The sequence below is a fragment of the Pseudophryne corroboree genome, chromosome 12 (assembly GCF_028390025.1).
Source record: "Pseudophryne corroboree isolate aPseCor3 chromosome 12, aPseCor3.hap2, whole genome shotgun sequence".
Classification (NCBI taxonomy): domain Eukaryota; kingdom Metazoa; phylum Chordata; class Amphibia; order Anura; family Myobatrachidae; genus Pseudophryne; species Pseudophryne corroboree.
In genome coordinates, this window is record NC_086455.1 from 104,574,977 (window position 1) to 104,588,200 (window position 13,224).

At 41.5% G+C, this 13,224-nt stretch overlaps 1 long non-coding RNA gene across 1 annotated transcript in view; it reads right to left on the reverse strand.

Moving 5' to 3' along the window:
* The window catches only part of LOC134980852 (uncharacterized), a 367,657-nt gene that overhangs the window by 145,771 nt on the left and 208,662 nt on the right, over positions 1-13,224 (reverse strand). The gene's annotated exons all lie outside the window — the stretch shown is intronic.

Sequence of the window (13,224 nt, forward strand, 5' to 3'; positions counted from 1 at the left end):
GCCACATATTTATAAAAAAAGGTGAGCAACATAGTTAAGTTTATGCCACAATCTATTTAGCAATTACAACATTAATATTAAGAAGTAATGCATGTTGACGTAAAGCTATAGTAAGACCAATGCTACATATTTACTAAATAGTGGCTGTCTTCAACCCCATACAGACCCAGCTATCATCACCGAGGATGACCAGCAGGAACGTGACCAGGAGACCTTCACACTCCACCTGCAGCCCATCGATCCGACTCAGCCAACCATGCCGCAGGACATACCCCAACCACCTCAAACATCCCACAGCCCCCAATTGAGCACAACACAAGTTGACACACAAATGGGCCCTGAGTTTTGGAGCCGTTGGTCGTCACAACAGGCGCAACACTACGCGTGCCTCACCACCCACAGCCAATACCTGTCAAGTCTGCCCCATCATTTGCCTAGACTGAGTTGCAACTCAGGCAGACTTATAGTGCAGGTGGGCAGAATCGCTAACTCCATGGAGCAGATGAGGGCAGACCACAGCCAAATGCAAACAAACCTACAACGCATCTTGGATGATCAGCAGCGGCAGCAACAATCACTTATCCAGATCATACAACACAACCAAATGATCAACGACAACCTATCACGCATGATAGCTAACAACACTGCCGCTAATACTCAGCTCACAGCTTGAACAATCTAAGTCAAAGCCTTAGTGTGTTGGCATCACACCATGCCACATCTAGTTCTGGGACAACGACACCAAGCCACACCCCAGTTCATTCCCCAGTCCGACGCTCAAGTCGAACCCGCACCAACGAGCCAGCACAATCCTCGGCACCCAGCACACAAAAAAAATAATAATAATAATGATTGGTCAGAATATGTTGACCATTACAATGTTTTTTCTTTTTGATTTGTCACAAAAATTTGTGTGTTAAAATGTAAAAATTGTGAACACGCAATATGTGTATTGTTTAATTAGCTCCACAAACCACATGCACATTAGTGTCTTGGGCCAGATGTGGATTGTTAGAAATATATTGCCTGCCCCTAGGTGTCCTCAGCTCAACATGTGTTTAATCTATGTCACCCAGCACATTGTCCATGGCCGCAAGATCAGATAAAGCTACCCTGACTGCATACCACTGCGACTCCTGGGTAGGGAAGCAGAGAGAGGCATCTATGTAGCCATCCAATACATCCAAAACCTGAGTGGCCATTCAAAAATTAAAGGTGAGTGTCATGACCTGTAATCAATACAATACTGTTTTTTATTACATTACAGAAGCACCACTTAGACATAGACGTGTATGTTTGTTTTAACTCACCTGAATTAAATATTTTTAAAAGGTGGCCTGTGAAATACTAATTACATCGCCAGTCACAGGCTGGAAGCTGCCAGTAGCCATAAAGTGCAACACAGGCAGGAGTTTGTGCAGGCCTGAGACAGAGCGAGAGCGTGCTGTCTCAGGGTCTAGGGTCAGTTTGACAAGGTCATACAGAGGGAAAATATTATTTACATTTAGTCTGAGCATCTGTATAACATGGTCATCAGCAATTTTGTTATCGTTTAAACGCCCACTAAAAAAACAAGCTATGGCCAGCCTACGCGGAACATGTACAACCTGCTTACCCTGTTGATTTTCCTGGCCTGGGTTTATTGTAGCCTCATGGAGCAGTGTCAGGTATCCCCCAGCAAACAAGACAGCAGTACTACACACAGTAGCAGCCATTTCAGATTGAGAGTGGTGAAAAATGTGTTGGGCCCCTTTTAAAGGTCCAAAAAGTCAGGTGTGACTAATGTAGAATTGACAAAACATGTAAACACGCTTCTCAAAAGCAGGTCTACTTTTTTTAGGCTTTTTGTACGATTAGTAATTTTTTGCGGCCGCAATTCCATTTTCACGGTAGAGATTTCAAATACGAATGCTTAGTAAATGACCGAGTTCTATATCTAAACAGCCGTGTTTGACCGATGGTGTATTCATTCGTATTTTTACTACACAGCCGTAATAAAAATACGAATGCCCTCATCACTGCCAAGATTTGTGCTTAGTAAATTCCCGAGATGACACTTTGAAGAAAAAACACCAAATCGGTCAAAATCGGGAGCTTAGTAAATATACCCCAGTGTGTGTCTCAGTATGAGAGTGTGTGTGCCTCAGTGTGTGTGTGTGTGTGTGTGTGTGTGTGTGTGTGTGTGCCTCAGTGTAAGTGTCAGTGTGTGTGTGTGCCTCAGTGTAAGTGTCAGTGTGTTTGTGTGTGTGGGTGTGCCTCAGTGTGTCAGTGTGTGTGTGTGTGTGCTTCAGTGCAGTGTGAGTGGATGTGTACCATAGGGCTTATTGGGAAACAACCAGTACCTGTATTGCTATATGTACCTCACACTTTGTTAGTTACAGAAGTTCCCTGCATGAATACTATATCGCTAGTGGCCTGCAGTTGGTGAGGGCATAGGCAGATTCAGCAGAAGCACCGAACACCACATTCCTTCCCCACCCCCGCCGTTTAGGAGGATAATTATTATTTTTTTGTAATTTCTAATACAGCGACAGGTGGCCTGGACTGGGGAGCAGGGTGTCCTATATCCCCCCAGGCTGCTCCGTCTCTAACACTCCAGCATGAGGGTTGGCGGTAGGCTGCAGGAGGGGAGGGTTAGGTTGTAGTGTGTGTGTGTGTGTGTGTGTGTGGGGGGGGGTTAGGATTAGACTGCAAGAAGGGAGGGTTAGCATACTCTCCCACAAGTTGTTGGGATACTGAGCATCAGGATGCAGCTATCATTCTTCTGACCCCCGGCATCCTAGGCGGAGGGATACCTTTCCCAACCCGCTATAGGGTGTCGGGGGAGGGTGTGTGTGTGTGAAGTTTTGCCTAGGGTGCCGAAAAACCTTGCACCGGCCCTGCCTACAAGTGGAGCCTTTCTTGCTGTTATCTGTCCCATTTCTATGTTTTGTTTATAAACTGAGAAACCAGTATGCCTCCCAAAAAATGTAAAGTTTCCAAAGCGGTCTCACAAGTGACTTTTTTCAAACTGCCATTACAACAGCGGTCTATGAAGGGATCTAGAAAATCCCCTCAGGTACGATCCCCACAACCCCCTTTCCCTGCAGAGTCCATTCCTTCAGAAGTTCGCTGAGACTCTTCTATACCAGTTGGGGATAATGACCGCTTAACCATGGAGGCTATGAAGTACCTACTTACACAATTTAAGGACGAAGTCGCAGCAGAATTTCATGCTACTCTTCAAGCCTGTCAGCAATCTATTGAGGATCTGGGGGATCGGACTGAGCACCTTGAGACTAAAATAGGAGAGTTTGCTAGCTCTCACAATGATTTGATTGACTCTCACGCAGTCCTTGAGATGGAAGTTGCGACTCTTAAAGACAAAATTGGGGATTTAGAGGATAGGTCTCCCTGAAATAACCTTAAACTACGGGTGGTCCCTGAATCGGTATCCAATAGTAGTTTTACATGATAATGCTCTTAACCTGTTCAAGAAACTTGTGATCTTTTGATAGACCGGATTCACCGTCTCCCTAAAGCAAGGAGCGCATCTGATGGTGCACCTAGAGACAATCTCATGTGAATCCACTATTTTCATATCAAGGAAGCTCTGCTGAAAGCTGCCATCTTCAGAGTCTTCTGATGTTTTAGGCCCTTTGCAAATACAGGTTTAGTATCCCTTATCCAAAATGCTTGGGACCAGAAGTATTTTGGATATCGGATTTTTCAGTATTTTGGAATGATTGCATACCATAATGAGATATCATAGCGATGGTACCTAAGTCTAATGCATTTATGTTTCATATACATCTTATACACACAGCCTGAAGGTAATTTTAGCCAATATTTTTAATAATTTTGTGCATTAAACAAAGTGTGTGTACATTCACACAATTTTTTTGTTTCATAGACAACTAATACACACGCCTGAAGGTGATTTAATACTGTATTTTTAATAACTTTGTGTATTAAACAAAGTTTGTATACATTGTACATTGCCATCATAAAACAAAGGTTTCACTATCTCACTCTCACTCAAAAAATTCTGTATTTCGGAATAATCCGTATTTCGGAATATTACGTATTTCGGAATATTTGGATATGGGATACTCAACCTGTATTCAGGGATCTATCCGCTGCCACTCTGCTCAAACATCGCTCTTTTCAACAACTTACTGCGGCTCTTAGGAAAGCGAACATCTTGTGCAGATGGGGCTTTCCAAAGAGGCTTCTGGTTTCCCATGAAGGCTCCACTATGTCCATTTCTAATGCAAATGAAGTACTGAAACTCCTGGCTAAATGGAACATTTTCCGGCTCGTCTGAGGCTTCATCTTCAGACCATGGACTCCAGCTGGACTGGTCTATGGCGGATAAGTCATCTTGATTTATTGTTTACTGTCTGCTCGATTGCCTTTGCTGATGTTTATTTGTAGGTCTGTTCCTGAGTCATCTGTATCATTTCACTAGGAGGTTGTTAGTTTACTTCATATTACAGTTTCTGCACATATGCTGTCGACTGTAGGTGGTACACTGTGCCTGGTTTATGTCTATCATTGTGTATTGTTACCTTTTCTTTTTATAGTGCCTTGGCAGTGTACCTGTAGTTTGTTACACAAGTTGGTGCTGGGGGTGGGCCCTAATGTTTCGATATAAGGTGTACATGTTGTGTTGCCTTTTTGTGACCCCCAAGCAGGGTTATTTTGGTTATTTTCTTTCTCTACTCCATTTTTCTCTTGCTACTTCCCTCTTTGCTCTTTCTCTTTTTCCACTTTTTTTGTTTCTACCTCTCCTACCTGCCAGGTGCATGCTACTCATTCTTGTGTTCCATGATAGTGTAATGCATTTTTCTTATACTTTCCCGCCATGGTTAACTTAATCTCTATAAATGGCGCTAAAGGGTTGAATTCTCCCCATAAAGAAAAACTTGCTCTAAATTACTTTCATAAAATGAAAGCAGATATAGTAGCGGTTCAGGAAACACACTTTCAATACTCGGCCCCTTCTAAAATCTTTGATCATAGTTTCCCACACTATTACACAGTGAATAATTCCTCGAAAAAAGCTGGGGTAGTGATTTTGATTGCCAGGCAGTGCCCTTTTGTATTGAATTCTCTGCATTCTGACCCAGAAGGGAGATTTTTGATCTTGGTGGGAAAAATTACATAATGTGGATATTATGTTGGTCTCTTGCTATGCCCCTAACACTAAACAAATTCAGTTTTGCAGACATATGTGTAGGATCCTGCAAGAACATATTAAAGGCGCTCTTATGATATTAGGTGACTTTAATATGGTCATTGAGCCATCTATAGATAGATCTCGATCAGTCGCATTAGATCATGGTAGAATTCCAGATTTATCCTCGAGTTTACGACAAATATTAGCGGAATATGACTTATTTGACGTGTGGGGAGACAAGATCCGACTGTGAGGGATTATTCTTTTTATTCACATGTTCATCGCTCGTACTCCAGAATAGATTATGTTTTGACTGATAAGTGGACTCTAGAGTCTATTTCTAAAATTGGGATTTTACCTATGTCTTGGTCTGACCACTCACCCCTTTTTGTTTCATAGAACATCACTCAGTGGAAGGTCCCACCTGGCCCTTGGAGGTTGGGGAAATATATTCTAACACAACCAGCTGCCTCCCAAACTGTTCACCAGTCCTTACTTCAGTATCTAGCTACTAACCATCATTGGGATACATCTGTTTTTACACACTGGTGTACTCTCAAGGGGGTAGTCCGGGATTCAGCCACTCAGTCTGCCGCTAGACTTAAAAGAGAGTATATGAGCAGGCAGTCGCTAAGTCTGCTGAATTGGAGACTGCTCATAAGGTGGATCCTTCAAAAAAGCCCGTTACAAACTGTTGCTTGCAGCTCATGAGGGAGTTAACACTTTCTCTCTTAGAGAGGTATAACAAAATATTTCACATCTTAACCAAAAATTCAAAACTTTTGGTAACCGAGCAGGACATCTCCTAGCTCATAAATTAAGAGACCATCATGCAAAAGAGAGGATATATTGCGTTTATAATTCTAAGGGAGCTAAGTTAACTGACCCAAGTGCTATTGCTGATGAAGTTGCAGCCTTCTATTCGAACCTATAGAATTGAAGCACTATCTATAGGAGACTGGTGATTGTACGTACTCCTCTTTGGCCACTTTGCCGCTTATGAAATGGTTTAAATGGGGTGAACACATGAAGAAACAGGGACAATCTTTTATATATAGATTGGCATGCATCTGGCAGTTTGTTCTTTCTTCTTTACCTCTTCCTTCCTTCTTTTTTTTGTCGTACACTTCTTACTTCTTTTTTACTCTTACTCTTATTTTTTGACTTGTCCCGTTTTTTTTTTCTACACTCACAGTCATGGTTATGTTGGAGTCCATGATGTTGCATTTTCCTTAAATTTCTTTACATAAGATCTAACATCCCTTGTGTTTTAATGAGTTGATCATGCTTTTAGGCTTGAGCTATGTCTGTTATGAAACTTTAACCATTATGTATGTATGTACATATGTATGTAGCCTATGCTGTTACCTTTTTCTTCTTCTGTACCCCCATTTGTTTGCTCATTTAAATCTAGTAAAAACTATTGATAAAGAAAAAAAATGATATGGTAGATACAGATGTGTTCTTTTGTACTGTGGTTGAAGACATGCAAAGCAGCTTTTCTCAGTGCGCCAGGTACCATGGGACTCACCTTTGGTACCATTTTATTCTCATGAATAAAAAAAACTGAAAGAGCTGTTTTGTAAGCATAAACTGAGCAATGGTTCTTCCAAAAAAAGTACGCAATGTGAGCAGCCATGGCTTTTCCTCATGCAAAAATCCACTGTGATCAGGTTTAGCCGTGTAAATGGTTGGGGGAATCGCTACTCCAAGGGTAGCAAGCTGAAATAATGATACCATGCCCCCGAGGGTGTTGAAAGGGGTGAAAAGAATTGAATCCCGCCCAGTATCTTTTTTTTTTTTTTTTGTAAAATGTAAAGAAAATTAAGGTATACTTCTCGTATCGAGTGTCTATACTATCTCTCTCTCTCTCTCTCTCTCTCTCTATATATATATATATATATATATATATATACTGAATATAATTTATTTTATTTTTTTAAACTTTTGTGTGCTCAGCTGTACCCCACTGTGTTCATGTCACATAAGCAGTGTGAGTGGTGTCAAGTAAATAAATAATACTATTATATTGTACTTGTTTTTTGGTACAACATGTGTGTGCTATACCCCACTGCATTCACATAAATATAAGCAGTGTGACTCCTCAGTGTATCTTGTCATTTGTGAAACAGTAAAAAAAAAAAAATACAATAAAAGTGAAAATAAAATAAAAAATTGTGAAAAAATTATTCTTTTGTTTGTACAACTCATGTGCGCTGTACCCCACTGCGACTTTGTTAACATAAATATAAGCGGTGTGACTCCCTGCAGTATGAGCTGTCATTTGTGAAAAAAAAATGTTCTTTTGCTTGTACAACTTGTGTGTTCATCAATATGGATAACGATCAGTCAAGAGAAGAGTAGGAGCAGAAACCAAAAACTAACGCTGCAGTTGCTGCCACCAGTCATGATGATACTGTTCCCTCAATATCATCTACTAAAGCCAATGCCCAAGGGCATAGAGGGTTTAAGTAAGGGCATCTGAAATAAAAAAAACAACAACAATATTTTACAGTAGTAAAGTATTATTATTATTATTATTATTATTATTATTATTATTTCTTTATAAGGTGCCACAAGTGTTTCACAGGACCGTACATACAACACACCTTAAAACAATACAGGGTGTACAGAACTTAACATCACAGAAGACTAAAACAGCACAGGTAACAATTAGCACCACAGTTCTCAGTACACAATACAGCTGAGATGTAAGAAAGCAAAGGAGTAATAAGCATACAAACTGGGGGCAGGCAGCCATTGCAAGAGATGAATAGTCGCAAGCAAGAGGAAATGCAGGTATAGACAGTCACTGAGTAGGAGAGAGCTGTAATTGAAGTGTAAAAGAAGAGAGTTGTGAGAACAGGAGGGAAGAGGGCCCTGCTAAAAGGAGCTTACAATCTAGGGGGAAAAACACCTCTAATAAAGAGAACATTTACTGTAGAAAAACATAAAATTGCCAACATGCAATTCACCACACAGTAGCAAGGAAAGGCTCAGGCCTTGGCCTTACTTTTGAGTCGTGGTTCTGCAACTCTCGGTGAGGCATCTTCTTATGCCTCACATGATGATGCAAACCCTTCTCACGCAGAGCATAGAAGGGGTGTCAAAAAACTGAAACCAGAAAGTCCATGCTGAAAAAAAGGCAGTAGAACAAACTGTGTGTTCAGAAATGTCACAAATCAAAGTTTGTTCACGAGTGCTATGTGTGAACATGATCTTTCTTTTACTGTACTCATTAAGAAGCCTCCTTCCACCATTTATGCACCCTCTGCAAATAGGGAGATGAGTAGCACAAGTATACCTGGTGACACAGAAATTGAGGATGCCACTGTGGAAGTGCAACAAGATGAGGGGGATATTTGTGTAGTTGACGCCAGCGCTAATGAGGATGTTGATGATGAGGGTGAGGATTTTATTTCTGTAAGTCAAGCACCAGTGGAAGCAGTTTTTACTCATTATAAAAAGCAGGCAATTGTCATGCCTGGGCATAACACCAGGGGCGCCAGAATGATTTTACACTTGGGGGGCAAAGTTAGAATTTAATTTTGGCACCCCTGCTGCAGTGCCAGTCTCCTCCCCATACCCCTCCCTGTCAGAGCTGGGGAGCGCTTACTTCCGCATCCCTGTGGGCAGCTTTAACTTTAAAAGTAGTCTACTGTCGCAGGGTGCAGTGTCCCTTCTTTTGTACTAGCCAGTAGTCTCTCCACTGATGCATTACTGGGAGGAGGCATGGCTATTCTGAGCCTGTTGGGACATTCCAAGGGCCACAGCCATGCCTCCTCCCAGTAATGCAACAGAAGCATCAGTGAAGAGACAGCCGACTAGTACAGAAGGGACCCCGCACCCTGCCTGTGACAGTAGACTACTTTACACTACTTTTAAAGTAGAAGCTGCCTACAGGGATGCTGAAGTAAGCGTTTCCCCACACCTGCGCCTCCATAATGTTTGGCGGGGTCAAGATGCCCCCTTGCCTTCCCCCCCTCCCCATTTCGACGCTTCTGCATAAGTAAAAAAAAATCTTCCTCTTATGTGTGGAATTATTTTTACCCAAATCTTGACAACACTTGTTAACCAATCTGTAGCATTTGTAAAGAATCAGTAACTAAGTAACTAGAGGTAGGGATCTTAAAAATCTAGGAACCTCCACCCTGTTACGTCATTTGCAGCAAGTTCATTGAAAGTTTTGGGGAAAACTTATGCTAAAGAAATAACAACAAGGAGTCCAGCATCAGATACCTCCCTTCTCTCAGCTAGATCCCAGCACCTGCAATTTCCACTGCCAACACCTATATCATCAATCATTAATAATTGGAGGTAGTCCTGCATCCAATTTGATAATGCTAGGTGACCCCTCCCTTATACAGTATTCCTCAGAAGAATCTTTGAGTGCTAGGCCTGGTGCTACTGGGGGTGGATTTTCATCCCAGATTGGGTATCTTGAAGACTACAAGTAGTTTCAAGCAACAATTGACTGTTAAATAATCCTTTGCAAGAGGAAGCAAATATGACAGCTGTCATCCATTACACAGCAGATTACTGATGCCATGATGGATATCTGTGTCCAAAATCCTCCATAAATGCAGCCGGTTTTAGCCAGGTAATTGAGGTCCTGTGTTCCCTCTACCAAATTCCATCTCAGTTCCATTTTACTAGAAAAGCAATTCCTTGCCTGTCTTAGGATGCTAAAAAAAAACCTAATTATTGGCCTAGAAAATGCAATTGTACCCACTGTCCACTTAACCACAGATAAGTGGAAAAAGGAGAACATGGCAAACTAAAGATAACCAGCCTCACTAAGAGGCAAACCACTGACAACCTGTTAGAAAAACTAAGGTATGTCATAGCAAAATGGTTTACCCTGCTTTCACTCTCCACACGATTTGCACCACAAATATTGCGAAAAGATTACAGCTGGGTGAATTCTAACATGTACCATGTTTTGCTCGCACAATCAACTTGGTGGTACAGAGTCTTTTAAGAAATGATAGAGGTGTACAGGAGATGCTGTGTGTGACCCCCCAAAAATTGGGATAGAACTTAGCTTGAGTCAGGTGATTCGCCTAATTAGTTTTGGAAAAGGAGCTCAAGAAACTGAAGGAGGAGATGAACTGAAGCTATTCCACTAAATATGTCAGACTTGTAGATCAAGTAGTTTTTTGCTTCGCCAGGATCCAAAGTATATCAATATCTTGAAATTGAATCACTACATTTTGGCAACCGGGATTGATCCTACTGTAGGTTTAAGTCATACGTCATGTCTTTCTTTCCAACTGACCCAGATGCAAAGATCTCCTGGTGAGCAACTTGTTACCTCAAGTGGTACAAGACATGACGATGTCTCGTTAAGTTTCTCCACCAACTGCTGCTGCCAGGAAAAAACTGAGCTTTCCCAAGAGACCCAGTGGTGATGCAGAGGAGTCAACACAACATATTGACATCTAGTCGGTTCTAAAAGAATTGTCTAAAATTAGTGACACCTTTACCTTAACTCCATCTGATATGGTCAACATGCACAGAATGGTGGATGATTATTTATTTATTTTTTTAAATCTGTTTATTTTGATTTTCATAGAATATAAGGCAAAACATGAACAAATCGTCAGCATTTGATGAAGTAAACAATTAGATCATGTGGGTGGGTACATCAAACTGTATCAAAAAGAAAACATTCGATCTCATCTGAGTATGGGAACAGAGGTAATACTCCAGTAATTACATCATACTCTACAATCCTGTAGTCATTAATAATCTGAAAATCGTTAAATCTCTTACTCCAAGAACAAGTCATAAAGCATAGGGTAACATTAATAAGAATAGTACTCGGAGTTACAGGAGTATGGAGATAGAAAAAGGCACATATTCCCACAGTTCAGGTATTCAATATTTGTACCATAGTAACCCACAAGAAGATATTCCCTGAAACTAAACATTAGAAACATCATTCGAAAATCTATTTTAATATGAAGATAAGATAAAAGTTCAGAAAGAGAAAGAAGAAGAAGGGGGCAGGGAAGTACATTAGGGTAAATAGGGAAGGAGGGTAAAGATGCTCTTAACAATAGAATCGAGGAAAGATAGCAGTGAATGTATCATTCTCCTGGCAGGGTGTGGAGGAGTTCAACCTTAGGTCGTAACAGCATAAACGACACAGATGATCATGAGGTAGGCTCTTCTAACAGTTTCCTATGAAGGAACCATTTGGTATGTTCAAAGACCTTAAATATCTGGGCCTGTGTGGACTGATCCCGCGACTCTATATAGAGACCCCATTTCTTGTAGAAAGTTTTAACCCCCACCTCTATATTGACTGGAACCGATTTCCTGTCGTAATATAGTATCTGTAAAAGTTTACCATGAACTTCCACCAGTGTAGGGGAAGGGGATAATAACCAGTGAGAAAGGATAATTTTCTTTGAGACCGTTACCAAAATAGTGAGAAATGGTATAATTCGCCGTTTCCCTGGTCCTAAATTCCAGTCAGAAAAATGTGCACATAAACAAGATAGGGGTGTTGCTGTTACATATATAGTCAGGAGCTTATTAATGTAGGCCAGAAATTTGTTCCAAAAACGTCTAATCAGACCACACTCCCAAAACATATGGTAGAAGGAAGCTGTACGTACATGACATTTGGGGCATTCCCCAGTTTCCGTAGGGTGGAACCTAGCATGTTGACTCGGGGAAATATATGCTCTCTGTATAGTACGGAAGTGGACCTCCTGTAAGTAAGGTGAAGCCAGGGCTTTAAGGGTAGAGACATAATGATCACTGAGTTGGTGATGACTAGTCAGGCTAGGTATATCCTTACGCCATTGGGTAAGTAGTCTATCCCATCTACATTCTGTTGTACTAGATGTCAGAATAGAATATATTTGTCTAATGCGTGTCGGGCCCGTTCTATGTGTATTAAGCGAGAGCAGTAGTGGGTTAGAAGATGGAGGGGGTTCATGTGGATTAGTAAACATGTGATTGACTGAGCCTAAATAGTGTCGTGTCTGGAGGTACATGAAAAAATGAGAGTGGGGTAGGTCAAATTTCTCTTGGAGTGATGAGAAGGAATACATAGAGCCTCCCGGGTCAAATACTTTGGAAGAGTTTGAGAGTCCTTTCTCTTTCCAGAGCCGGTAATTTGAGTTAATGAGAGATGGGGGAAAAGCTGGATTACCCCATTGCGGAGTGCATATGGATTTCTCGGGATTACATTTGAATTTTTTGTGTAAAGAGCGCCAGTTATAATAGATATCATGAAAAAGGGGGTTGGTGAGGATGTGGTTCGGGACCAGTGAGGGTTTGGACAGGAGCAATGCCCCCGGGGAGTAAGGAGTGAATAGTGCCTCATCTAAAGCAGAGTCTGTAAAGAGTTCCCTGTCAAACAGCCAGTCAGCAGCACATCTGAATAAAGACGCCATTGAGTAGGACGCGTAATCAGGAACACCGGATCCACCTGCGGACTTAGGGGCCATCAATTTATCCAAAGCGATGAATGCTTTTTTGCCTTTCCATAAGAACCTCGACATAACTTTCCGTAAATATTGAATGTCATGCTTAGTAAGGCGGACTGGGAGCATCTGCATGAGATAAAATATTTTTGGAAAAACTATACTCTGTAACACAGCTATTCTCCCTAACAGGGACAGGGGCAACAATTTCCAACCATCCAATAGTGTGGTGATACGTGCCAGGACAGGAGTGAAATTTTCCTGATATAGTCTGGAAAGGTTCGCTGGGATTTGAATCCCTAGGTATGTAATCTTTGTGTGGGCAATTTTGAATGAAAGAGACGGGAGAAGTGTGGAAATGGTACGGGAGGAGGGGCCTAAGGGTAAAAGTTCTGACTTGGCCACATTAATCCTATACCCCGCCCTAATTCCGAATGCCTGTATCAATCCAAGGATCTCTGGGATAGAGGTCGACGGATCTGAAACAAATAATAGCATATCATCGGCAAAGAGGGCAAGGCGGAGGTCAACATCTCCAATTTTAATTCCCTTAATTACACTCGATTGGCACAAGGCTATCTCCAGGGGCTCCAGTGCTATTGCAAATAGTAAGGGCGATAA